General features: G+C 39.5%; 1 long non-coding RNA gene across 1 annotated transcript; it reads left to right on the plus strand.

Moving 5' to 3' along the window:
- The first annotated feature begins 255 nt into the window (after positions 1 to 255).
- On the plus strand, positions 256 to 7216 carry LOC311080068. Its single transcript, XR_014605511.1, has 4 exons — positions 256 to 2709; positions 4103 to 4167; positions 4410 to 4610; positions 7078 to 7216. It is a non-coding gene; the product is annotated as an uncharacterized lncRNA (long non-coding RNA).
- The last annotated feature ends 6000 nt before the right edge of the window (positions 7217 to 13216 follow it).

Here is a 13216-nt window from a genome sequence, read left to right on the forward strand (position 1 = left end):
TTCACAAAAAGCAATTCACATGCGCAAAATAAAATGATATACTCATAAAATACATTTCACAAATGCAAAACATAATTCGTAGATATACAACTGTGCACAAAAACCTTTGAATGTTTAAAATGTACGAGTGTATCCTTTGCATTTGAATGTGCAAATCGTCATTCACGTACGAATTGCCTTAGATATGTGTGTGTGTGTTTTTGAGACTTTCCTGGCAGCATAACACTCGTAACACAGAGCAGTCATACTCTTTAGCCAATCAGATTTAAGCTTATCAATCGACCAATCAGTATCACGTGAGGGCGGGCCTACCTACATGTTACGTCATCAGCTTTCGACCAGTTCATGGCTGAGCAGAGGTAAGTGCAGTTAATCGTTCATTTCTGTGTTTAGAAGTTAGAGATCAGTTGAAGCAATAGTTTATTAACTGCTGTTTAGTCCACATGTGAATATAAACATTTATTTTTAGTATTGATGGATTTTCATGTCCTGTCCACCACACATTCAACTGATGATAATGTATGTAATGACGTGCATATATAGGAGACATGTTTTGATCTGCATATATTATGTAGTTTTATTGTTTCAGATTTCCAAGACAGATGATGTATGAAGTTGCAGACAACCAGTACTGTGATCTTACCATTTCTACTGTAATTCTTTGAAAACAGTCATGTTGCAAGCCATCCATTTTGACAGTTGTTTCAACAAGTGGTTGAAAGTGATGCATTGTTACTGTATTAATTTGTCTCCTGCGGACTATATGTACACGCTTTAGGAATAAAGCCTTGCTATGCATGCATTATTAAATGTTCTTGTAAGAATTAAAAGATTCAGACATAGTTCAATTTGATGTACACGTTTTATTAATTTGAAAGTTTCCGAATCCGTTGGGAATAAAATATATAAAATGACTTGATCATGATTAATGTTCCTGTTACATATGAAGATCATGAACTGACAGTCTAAACTGTGAAGCACAATATTCAGTACAGAGAAATATACGTCTCTTCAGGAGTTGTGAGATCCAGTCAGAGTGTACTTTGCTTTTAAAGTATATAAATATAAGTGCAATACATCAAGTGAAAAGTTAAAAAATGAATTGTGTTCAGTCCGGTCATCAGTAGACCTCTCTGTTAGGACATATAAGATTTTGTCCTGATATTTAAAGTACTAAAACCCTATAGTACAAGAGGTGCAGACAGAGGATGTGGGAAATTAAGTGATGATATTTGAATAGAGTTTACTGAGTAATCTTAGTCGCATAATCTTAATTGCCTCTCTATGATAAGTACCTTTGTCTTATCAGCATAAAATCAGATTTGCCTATTTTACTAGGCAAAGTAAAATTAATGCTTCACAATATTGTCCTGTGAGACCTTAAGATGACAATAAAAAACCTTATTTAAAAACCTTGACATTACAATACAGCATAAGGAAATGCATGTTGAATATATTGGTAACACTCTACAATAAGGTACAATAACTAAGTTAACATTAGTTCATGTATTAAATAACCATGAGCAATACATTTGTTGCTGTGTTTGTTAATCTTTGTTAACGTTAGTTAAAAATACAGCTGTTCATTGTTAGTTTACAGTGCATTTACTAATGTTAACAAGATTTTAATGAAGTATTAGTAAATGTTAACATTAACAAAAAATAATAAAGGCTGTTCACGTGCAGTTCATTATTAGTTCATGTTAACTAATGAAACGTTTTAATAAAGTGTTACCAATTAAGACATAAATACAAAAAAAAAAAAGTATAAAAGAGAATAAAGAAACAACATGAATTAAGATGTTCGTGACTGCTATCCAGATGTCACACCAAAGGTGAGTAATCCTGAAAAATGCAGGGAAACAAGTGTTAATAATAATTTAACATCATACACAAATGGCAAAAAACACTGGCTGCTCATTAAAATAGGTTTATTCACTATTTAAAGAACAATCTCGATGGGTATTGACCACAGATGATTGTTTTGCAATCATTAGCGTGATTGTAGCTGTGAGAGCTGTCTGTACCTTCAGCTAAAATACAACAAAACAAGCATCATTCTTCTTCATTTTTGACACAATATGGGACATCTGATTACAACAACACTTGCTTACATCAGTTAATAGTTCATAAACTATTGCTTCAACTGATCTCAAACTTCTTTAACTTCAGTTAACACAGAAATGAACGATTAACTGCACTTACCTCTGCTCAGCCATGAACTGGTCGAAAGCTGATGACGTAACATGTAGGTAGGCCCGCCCTCACGTGATACTGATTGGTCGATTGATAAGCTTAAATCTGATTGGCTAAAGAGTACGACTGCTCTGTGTTACGAGTGTTATGCTGCCAGGAAAGTCTCAAAAACACACACACACACACATATCTAAGGCGATTCGTACGTGAATGACGATTTGCACATTCAAATGCAACCCACACAGCAAAGGAGTCCGTGGCGGACCCGCCCTCAAGCCGCCAGATCCGCCTGACTGTCAGATTCGTTTTCGCTGCGCTAACAGGATCAGCCCCGCCTCCAGGATCGGCCCCGCCTGCGGTTTTAATCGGCGGACCCAGAACGAATCACATACGGATCCGCACTTCGGACGCGCCTTTTACTGCAACGGTTGGACTACAGCACGTCACCAAGAGCCGATATATCAGTCGAGAAATATGTTTGCTGTGACACGGTTGTGTTGAACCCTCTTTTGAGTAAGTATATTGATTTATTGATATATTGCGACATTCACAGTAAACATTGGTTTTTAAATCACTGTATACTAATGATTGTAATGATTGTAATATTAGGACAACTTTAGAATGTTCACTTAATGGTTTAGCGCTAACGTTAGCTTCTAGCTAGCTGTGCATTATTAAGTTTGTATTTTGCCAATTTTGGTCTCATGTGTGTGTGTCTGCCATCCTCTTATATAATGAAAATTAAGTTACGGCATTTTAATCACTGTTTGAGTCGGTTCAGACAACTATGCCGCCTATTTGAACGTCAAACTCAAAAGTGCGGGCTTCTGCTAGTTATACCGTCTAAGTTACATTGAAACCATACCTTGTGAACATAAACATTTCTTGTGTCGTCTGGGGTCTAATAAACAGTAACGTTAAGTTAAATTAATCAAATTCAGTGTCCACAATGCTATGTATTTTCCAATAAGCTGTACGTTAGCTGTCATATTTCACGGGACCCGTGAGTGCGGATTTCATGTCACGGCTTTCGTCGCTGTTTGTCACTTTCCCTATAGGCAAATATATTATATATATTATAATATATTATATACAATATATTGTTGTTATTTGGTTGCCATAACTTGGCGAGTGACGACGTCTTGTCACTGTTAACGTTAGTTGCTCGAGGGAGCGGATGACATTTCGCTTGAGTTCAGTAACGTTAGAGCAGACAGCTCTGCAGAGTCGTGTAATTACGACTTTATGACTTTTCATAAACAGCGGAAGGACACCTAATGACTTTTATATTAATTACATTTATTCATATAGCAGACGCTTTTATTCAAAGCGACTTACAAATGAGAACAATAAAATCAGTTAGACTAACAGTAACAATATACAAGTGTTATGACCTTTCTCAATTAAATTTGTGTTCCGAGAGGTCTCGTATTACGGCGGGAAAACTCCTTTTCTCGAGAATATTGAAGTCAATTTTTTTTGTGACGCAGTAAAGTTGCGGTCTAGAGCGGTCATTGGCTGTGCTGCAGCAAATGCTGCACGAACCTATGGCGAGGCGGCTCAGACGCTTCAGCCAATCAGGGCACTTCCCGCCCTGGCACGTCAGAGACCGCCTAAATATATTTTCAACCACCTCCCCAATATCTGAGTAAAGTAAGATTTAATACTTTTCCAACTTGATTTAGCCAGATATTTAGTCAAATACTGACACTGGTCCCCACTACAGCATTTAACACTGTACACTGGTTTGGTTAGGTTGAGTTTATTTTGGTTTACATCATGACAAATATATTTTCAACCACCTCCCCATGTAATGTTGTTTCAGATAATTATTTAATATCATATTAAGAGACTGTGTGTGTGTGTGTGTGTGTGTGCGTGTGTGTGTGTGTGTTTTCTGTTTTAGCTTACAGTTTGTTCAAGTGCTACCAGTCTGATCAACGGTTTCATCTATCCGAATATCTGAGTAAAGTAAGATTTAATACTTTTCCAACTTGATTTAGCCAGATATTTAGTCAAATACTGACACTGGTCCCCAGACTCCCCACTACAGCATTTAATACTGTACACTGGTTTGGTTAGGTTGAGTTTATTTTGGTTTACATCATGACAAATATATTTTCAACCACCTCCCCATGTAATGTTGTTTCAGATAATTATTTAATATCATATTAAGAGACTGTGTGTGTGTGTGTGTGTGTGTTCTGTTTCAGCTTACAGTTCGTTCAAGTGCTACCAGTCTGATCAACGGTTTCATCTATCCGAATATCTGATCGGTGGCCAAGATGTGAAGAGAGTGGCGTGGAACATCCTCTCTCGGATGTTCACTGAAGAAGTGGCCAAGACCATAAGCTGGAAGGGGGCAAACGGCAAGAGGGCATTCGGTCACATGTCGTCAAAGACACTGCTGTACCGTAAGTCACTTTAAGTATTCAGCAGCAGGGAAGGGAAGTGTAACGGCTCCCACACACAGCTGCGTGCTCGTGTCCTACCGAGGCTCGTGTCGTCCCCACCCCCTTTATAATTATGCGTGTCAGCCGCTTTCATTCATAAAAAACTCTGTGCTGTCGTCATGACAGCGATACACAAAACAACGTCCCTCAGGGCTTTAGCTCAAAAATGTGCAGATTTGGAGAAATATTAATAGATTCTCATAGATTTACATCATATTTCTATAGACAGGAATAATATTTATTGAATTTATACCCAAATGCGTCGATGTTATCTTTATGAGCGTTTGGTACTCTGATATTGTGTTTTCAATTCATACCAATAGCCTGAGGGCGCTATTATGCACAATAATAGTCCATTTATGGAACATGAAGAAGAGCCATGATCATGTGACATTCCAGGACGCCACTGATACACACAAAGCTACAGAGATCGCGCTGTAACATGCAGATAAAGATGTTTTGAAGACAATAAACATGATTGCAATGATATTTGAGTTACCTGTGTTTTTCAAGCCATGCCAGGTATTTTCATAATAATAGATTATATTTATAATGTAATGCTAATCTATATAGACTATCAATGTGCAGAACACTATCCAATAGTATATTTTCTGTCTGATTTTTTTATCTGAAGCCAAATTAGATCACAGAAGATTATTTAAAATACTCCACTTGCGTTATAAAGTAAGTTTGGAGCACAAACATGGTTTTAATCTCATAAATTGTCGTGTATTGATGGTGTGCTAAGCTAACATGCTAGCTAGCCCTAGGTGCACCTGCTACCTAGAAGTTATACTTTTATTATTTTTTGAATGCTTACTGAAATGTTTCTTTATTCAAGAAATGCATTTGATACAGTTTAAAATGTGAGGTGAACTTTGAGAAAAGAAATTAGGGACTGAAACCCTATGAATAGCCTGTGAATAGCCAGTCGTTAGTAACTATAATGCAGACAAAAGAAATGCATATTTAGAGCCATAACCAGGCTGGAGAAGTGTGAATGTGTGCAGGGGGAGACTGAGACTGAATGGGGCTCGTTTGCACGACAAAACAATAGAGACAATATACTGGATAGATGCTTAGAAGATGACAATAAACATCAGTAGCATTTTAGCGTCAAATCAAAATAAAGTCATTTGACATGGTCTTGAAAAACATTTAACTAAATACAGAGTTTTGGACTTATTATCTTCAGATTTTAAACATAAAATGTTTAGACGTGGCTTTAGCTGTAGTGCATTTCTAGATTGCTACAGTGCCAACTTCAATTTTATTTTCATGAGGATGTTTCATAAAAATTAATTTTTAATAACTTTACAAAACTTTGAAGCTATTTATAACAATTTTTGTCATTATGACAATAATTAATTCTACATTTACAATAAACTGCCAGGTGTCAGCTTTCAAACGAGATCATACTTGTGCTTTTAGTACAAAGGGTTCATGAACTGTATCTGTTTCAGTTTGGGTATGTCATTTCTGGGGATTTTTCAAAAGTGGGGTTGCAGCTTAACAGGTTAAAGTTGCATTATAGTTCTTAAAGCATATCACACAGTAATTTGAACATGTGTATGTTGTGGTACTTACGTCCTGTGGTCATGTCACTTTTACCGTCTTCCCCAGTGTAGGCTAAGAAGTATCTAGGGTTAAAACACACACACAGTTAGCTTGGCTACTGTACCATTACGGCATAGAGAATATATAGCCAAAGCAACTTAACTTACCACTAAATAGCAAGAGGGCTCTATTTTGTAACATTAGCAGCTAGCCCAGTATTAAAATGAGCAGTTGTATTGGTAAGTAGTAACGTTAGCTTTAATTGTATGCAATATGGTACAGCAGTTAGCTAAGTTCCATTTCAGACGAATACAAGCTCACTACACCTGTTAGCATAGCGTTACCACAGATCATTGAATACTGACGACCCACTGCAACCATCTCTGTACCATGTTAACGACAAAAACTTTTGCTTGTAACGTAAATCAGCAAAACTTAGCGCGGTTATCTAAACAAAATAATAGGGGAGCATACCTTTATGTGATGTTGTAGAAAATCCGCTGAGGCTCCACGTGTCCGTCGTGCTGAGATTGTGCGCGCCTGGGGTCGACTGTAAATGGTGTTGCCAGATTGGGTTGAGTGATTTCCACCCAATCATGATCGAAAACCCGCCCCCTTCAGCAAAAAATCCGCCCCAACAATGATTCTGTCACAGATAAACAATTGAACTCAAATCTGCCCTACAATTTAACTTTATCTGCCCGCCTAAGCCGGTGTTAAAATAACACCGGCTTATTTTCCCCAGCCGACGAAGTCAAAAGATGCCAATCTGGCAACACTGATTAATTCCAGCCAATAACTGGGCAGCCCGGGCTTAAGTCATAAGTAGCCTACCAAATACTGAATTTAAAAACTCATTTTGTGCTTACAGGTGCTGTACGTGCAAATGGTTTGTGTCGTACAGCCACAGCCTCAGACATTCAACGGTATGCCATAAGATGGTTCAATTTGGCTGCAGACCGTGGTGCGGCGAGGAGGCGCCTGACTAACCGGTCTAACCAGGCTGAGGCCGAAGATTAGGCTACTTATTTGTATGTGTTCTTTTGTTATGTTTATGTGTTCTTTTGTTAAATAAAATGTTTTATTTCTTTCAAATTGTTTGTTTTAATTTAAATAGTCTGTCGCAGGCTACACATTGTTTTCCAATTCAGAGACCATGCCCTTTACAAATTCCATTGGCCTGTAGCCCATTTATAATCAGAGAACATCTCCTCTCGTAGCACTACTTACAACTAGTCTTGCTGATCCTAGCACTTAGAACTGACACTCGACTGTTTAAGAACAGCACTCGACACTGATGCACTTATTCTTATTGTACTCTACCTTTTTAATATATATATATAATTGTTGAGAGAATTGCCTTAAAATGCAAACTGTAGGCTACCATGTTAAAAATGCGTCAGCCAAACGTAATGCAATGCAGCCTAATGTAATCATACCAAAACCCACATATAGCCACGTCAAGCTGATTTCACAGCCTTCTCCTCCTGACATCTTTAACAAGGCGCAGTGCAATCACGTTCATACACTGGATTCATTGCATTAATTTTGGATGAGGAGGATGTTATCAGGCAGTGTGGGGAAAAAAGTGGCATTGCAGTCGGAATTTTATGAACGGGTCCAAAACGGACCCGGGCTGGATACGATGCTCATATGAACGGGTCCAAAACGGACCCGGAGCGGATATGCGGCTCAATCGCGGATCCAAAGCGAAGCCGGGGCGGATGTATCCATTTATGCACGGATCCGCAAAGGGACCGCAGCGGTGTCGGACCGGATCCGCGAGCCGCCACCGGGGCGTATCCGCCGCGGTGTGCAAGTGGACGCAGTTTCGGATCCGCTTTCTGGATCCGTTCCGGAGTTCACTGTACCTCCGCGGCGGATGCGTTTCGTAGTCAGTTTGCTGTCTGGGAAGGATACACTCGTACATTTTAAACATTCAAAGGTTTTTGTGCACAGTTGTATATCTACGAATTGTGTTTTGCATTTGTGAAATGTATTTCATGATTATATAATTTTATTTTGCATATGTGAATTGCTTTTTGTGAATATATATTTTTTTCACGCACGTGATTTTTTTTGTGTGTACGTGAATTAGGTTTCATGCATGTGAAATTGTCTATGCATTTGTGAATCATGTTTTTTGCGTGATTTATATTTGAGACTAATCTGCTTCCATAAAAGAGTGACAGACAAGACAAACACAATATGTAAACATTGTAAGAAAACAATGCCGTACGCCGCGGCTAACACGAGCACTATGCAAAAACACATACAGAACCACCACAGCTCTCTACTAAAACTAGCTGCACCTGTGACGAAAACATTAAAAGGGCAAACAACTCTAAATGCCTTTGCATCTCTTCCACCGTCAAGTGCAAGAGCCACGGCAATAACGAGAGACATCTGCGTTTTCATTGCAGCTGATATGAGGCCATTTTCTGTGGTGGAAAATCTGGGATTTCGGCGACTCCGCACACACACACGCACGCTCACTCGCGCGCACACACACTCGCTCACTGGCGCGCGCGCGCACACACACACACACACGCTCACACTCACTCTCGCTCACATACTCAACCCGTCGTGGAGGACCGTTAAAAAATGAAACATGCTAGTCTTTCTGTCGTGAAGCATCGCAGACGCGTAGGTTGTCGCCCACTATGACACGCTATACGAAATGAAACGATTGAATCTTGCGTCCCGACGCCCTAGTCAAACGGATCGTGCCAAAATCGCGCTAAAATCGTGTAATCTGAACCAGGCAGGTAACATTTGACCTATCACGCAAAGAACCTATTAAAGCACTAAGACATGGGAACAGTATAGCTAACATTCACATTTGAATATTTATCGCAAGTCATATCGACATCGCAATATTAAACAATATTATCGCACATGGTGTAGTTAATTTATCTCTTTTTCATGCTTGAAGAAAAAATTTGTTTCTGTTTGAACTTGTAGTTTTGAGAGAGCAGTACTTTGATTATGGATACACTTACTGTTTGCATTTAAAGTGTTATTTCTGTTATTTATATATTTATTTTATTTATACTATGGATACAATTACTGTTTGCATTTAAAGTGTTATTTCTGTTATTTATATATTTATTTTATTTATACTGTTTTATTTATTTTTTTATGTTCGATTTGTGGAAAGGAGTTAGATTTCTCATGTGAAATCGTACAGGGGAGAAGCCAGACGGTAGAGTTTATAGCAAAACATTTTGCAGTGTTTACTGCATAGAATTCATTAAAATAGAAGTAAAATAACATTAATTACAAGTTGATTTCAAAATGCACCTAAATTCTTTTGCATTTTGTGATTTTCAGTTGAATAAAAGACTATTTTCCATTCATATATTTCATCATTGAGGATTTCTTAAAAATTGTGTAAAAATCTTGTCTTGTCTCGTTCTCGTGAACCCAATCTCGTGTCGTGTCTCGTGGAGTAAGCGTCTCGTCACACCCCTAGTGTCAATGCAAGCAGTTCAATAATAGTGTTGAATATTAAGTGTCCCCAACTAAGCAAGCCAAAATCAAAAGGCGACAGAGGCGACAGTGGCAAAGGAACCAAAACTTCATCAGGTAACAGAATGGAGAAAAAAACCTTGGGAGAAACCAGGCTCAGTTGGGGGGCCAGTTCTCCTCTGGCCAACGAACGAACAGTGTATGATTATGATTCAGACAGCATGCAGGTCAAAAGTCAGATTGGATCGGAACATTTAGAATATTGTGTGCCCTTTGAAGTCTGCGTCCTTCAAAAGATGTAGCCTCTGAATTTGGATGCAGCTCATATTAAAAAAGAACATCACACACCTGACGAAAAACGTGAAGAATTTCTGGACCTTCATAAGAAAACAGCCAAAACAACATAAGTTATAATTGATAAATGAAATGTGTACTGTTTGTTATATGATTAAATTATTTCCATTATTTAACAATTTCTAGTATTTGTACAGGCTTTACATTTTTATTTCAATGTTGTAATGAGCAATTCATCTAATTTTACCTGTGAAGCTGATTTGTTTTTACGTCACAGCATTAATTAAAGTTTGACTGCTCAGAAGCGTTTTTTACCTGCAAGTTATCTGCATCTCCTGCACTGCATCAAACTACACCCATAAAAGTTGTCACCATTTAAATTAATATTACATTGTGTGTAAGACTCCAGTAAACTTATTAGGTAATTTTCCTCTCACGAATAAATCTCTCAATGAGTAAAACTGGCTGTGTCTATATTATGACAGAATACACAAAATAATAATATTATTCTCAAATTTGTATTATTATTTTAAATCATTATTGTCTCTGGTTCATTAAGGTATTGTAAGAAAGTAGCAGTGGCTGTGACAGACTTTAAGTATCACCTCTGCTTAAAAATATGCAATCTAATCCTGTTTACATGATATAAGCCTTCTCCCGCGAGCAGGTTTGAGCTTACGGATCTGTTGCTATGACAGCAACCAAGGGATGAGCTTCAAAAAACCTAACAATCCTGGATCATGTCAAATCGTCAACAGTGAAATCCAGATAACTGAGTGATCCACGTACGAAGAACGGGCCCCTGGATGCCTTGAAGCTTGACAGAATTGTCATGAGAAAATCACGATGTAAACTAGTGACATATTCAGGCCACAAGATGTCGCCCTTGAGTAAACCATGCAATTTTAGATCATAAAGCAAAATGCTTGTGCAATTCTGGGTAGAGATTAGAGAATTGTGCAACACGTTGGGTGTAATCAAAAGGATGTATAAAATAAAAGGAGATACCTCAACAGATATTCTGAGTGAATTTGAGGATTTGTTTACTGGACTGGGTTGTGTTCTGTTGGAAAGTTTTCTTTCATCGAAGCAGAGACCAGGAGACAGTTGGGATCGCGTTCAACAGAAGTTATTCTTTATTGAGAACTAACGCTGTACGTGGCTGCAGGAATCCAACATAATCTAAAGTATGTAACTGTACATGGTGTCTTATAGGCATTTTAGGAGGAGGGACTTTTGAAGGTGGAGACAAATTCAAACAAAGCATGTAACAGGTTTAGGTAACACCCTAGTCTGAGAGCACTACCAGTCCAATTGAATCAGCATAGCTATTCAAATGCTGATACTGGCCAGGAACTCCGGTTCCAAGGGCCATCCCAGAGCCATTAAAGACAAAAGGTGAAAGTCTCCCCTACAGCTAATCCAATCAACCTAACGATTCAACGTTTAGGCTGAAAGGTGAGAATCTCAGTGATCTGACTCATTTAAAATACAATAGAGAAAACAGGACTGGCAGGAAAGGAGACTCTTGCTGGAGACTCAATAATCATCTGAAATCAGTCTACTAAACTTTATCAGTTTGTATTGGAATCTAAATTAAAACCTCAAATGCTAAAATCAGTATTCTTCACCATGATGTTATGTAAGGAAGCATATCTGAAATAGATTCTTAAATTTGTAACCCTTCAGTTCCTAGAGTCCATCACATTCAGACAAAGTCTGAGGTCATGCCAGTGATTCATGCTCCCAGGAAAGTTCCAGTGGTCCCGAAAAAAAAAAGACATTGAAAGAGAACGTACTCGGTTACTAACGTAACCTCGGTTCTCTCTAGAAGAGGGAACGAGTACTGCGTTTTATCAAAACGCTACGGGAAAAGTCTCTTTTCACGAAACACTGAAGCAAAAAATTATCCTTTAATTTTCATATATGTAAAACGCATTGCGGCAGCAGCAGTCAGCTGAAGCGAGACGGCTTGTTCGCTCATTGGCTGCTCTGCGGCAACTGCATAAGCCTATCGAGCGAGGCCTGAGGTGACGTCAGGCCAATGAGGGTGCTTCGCGCCCTCCTCGCCACTTCCCGCCGAGACGGCGTGGCTTACCTCTATAAAAGGAGCTCGAGAAGGCTGATTCACTTGATTTTGATCGCCGAAGCGAACCAGAGTGAACCAAACGCACGGCAGGGAACGCAGTACTCGTTCCCTCTTCTAGAGAGAACCGAGGTTACGTTAGTAACCGAGTATGTTCTCTTACGAGAGTTCTCTCGTACTGCGTTTTATCAAAACGCTACGGGAACCCCTTGCAAAACGCTGTGCGTGCTGGGATAAAAACACTGATCACCGGAAGCTATTTCAGGCATACAGTGCATAATCACCAGATAGACTCACACAGAGTCAGGGAATAAGGGGGGGGACCTTAATTCCCTATACTGTAGCGTCCGCAGACTTAACGTGACCTCACAGGGAGAGTCTAAAGACAGGAGGGGTTTTCCTCCGTCCTTATATAGACATGTCCACAGACGCGAATATGACATCACATAGACAGGGTAGGGAGCCTGCACTAATGTGGGAAACGTGGGTCTTACACAGTTCTGCCCAATATAGTCGGTAGCGCATTGCGCCTGTAAATAGATTACACCGACAAAAGCTTAGCCTGTAAGGCGGGAACCTCTAGGTTATAAAACCTGATAAATGTAGACGGAGAGGCCCAGCCTGCCGCCGTACATATATCCTGTAAGGAAATCCCGCTGGACCAAGCCCACGAGGAGGCAACGCCTCTCGTAGAGTGCGCTCTGACTCCCAACGGGCATTGAATGCCCTTGGCAGTATAAGCCAGCGCTATGGCGTCAACTATCCATCTGGATAGACTCTGTTTCGAAACAGCCATTCCTTTGGAACGTCCGCTGAACGAGACAAAGAGCTGCTCTGTCTGTCTGAAGGCAGCAGAGCGGGACATATAAGTTCTTAAAGCCCTAACAGGGCAAAGAAAACTCGAGTCCCCCTCCTCACTCGACGCCGGCAGGGCAGCCAGGGAAATAACCTGAGCCCGAAAAGGCGTGTTGAGGGATTTCGGCACATAGCCGTGCTTAGGTTTGAGTATGACCTTAGAGTCATTAGGACCAAACTCCAAGCACGTCGGGCTCACAGAGAGCGCGTGCAGATCGCCTATGCGCTTCACTGAAGCGAGAGCCATCAAAAACACTGTTTTGAAAGACAAATGTTTGAGGCTGATAGACTGGATAGGCTCGAA

The sequence above is a fragment of the Abramis brama genome (assembly GCF_963993115.1).
Source record: "Abramis brama genome assembly, chromosome: 3".
Classification (NCBI taxonomy): Eukaryota; Metazoa; Chordata; class Actinopteri; order Cypriniformes; family Leuciscidae; genus Abramis; species Abramis brama.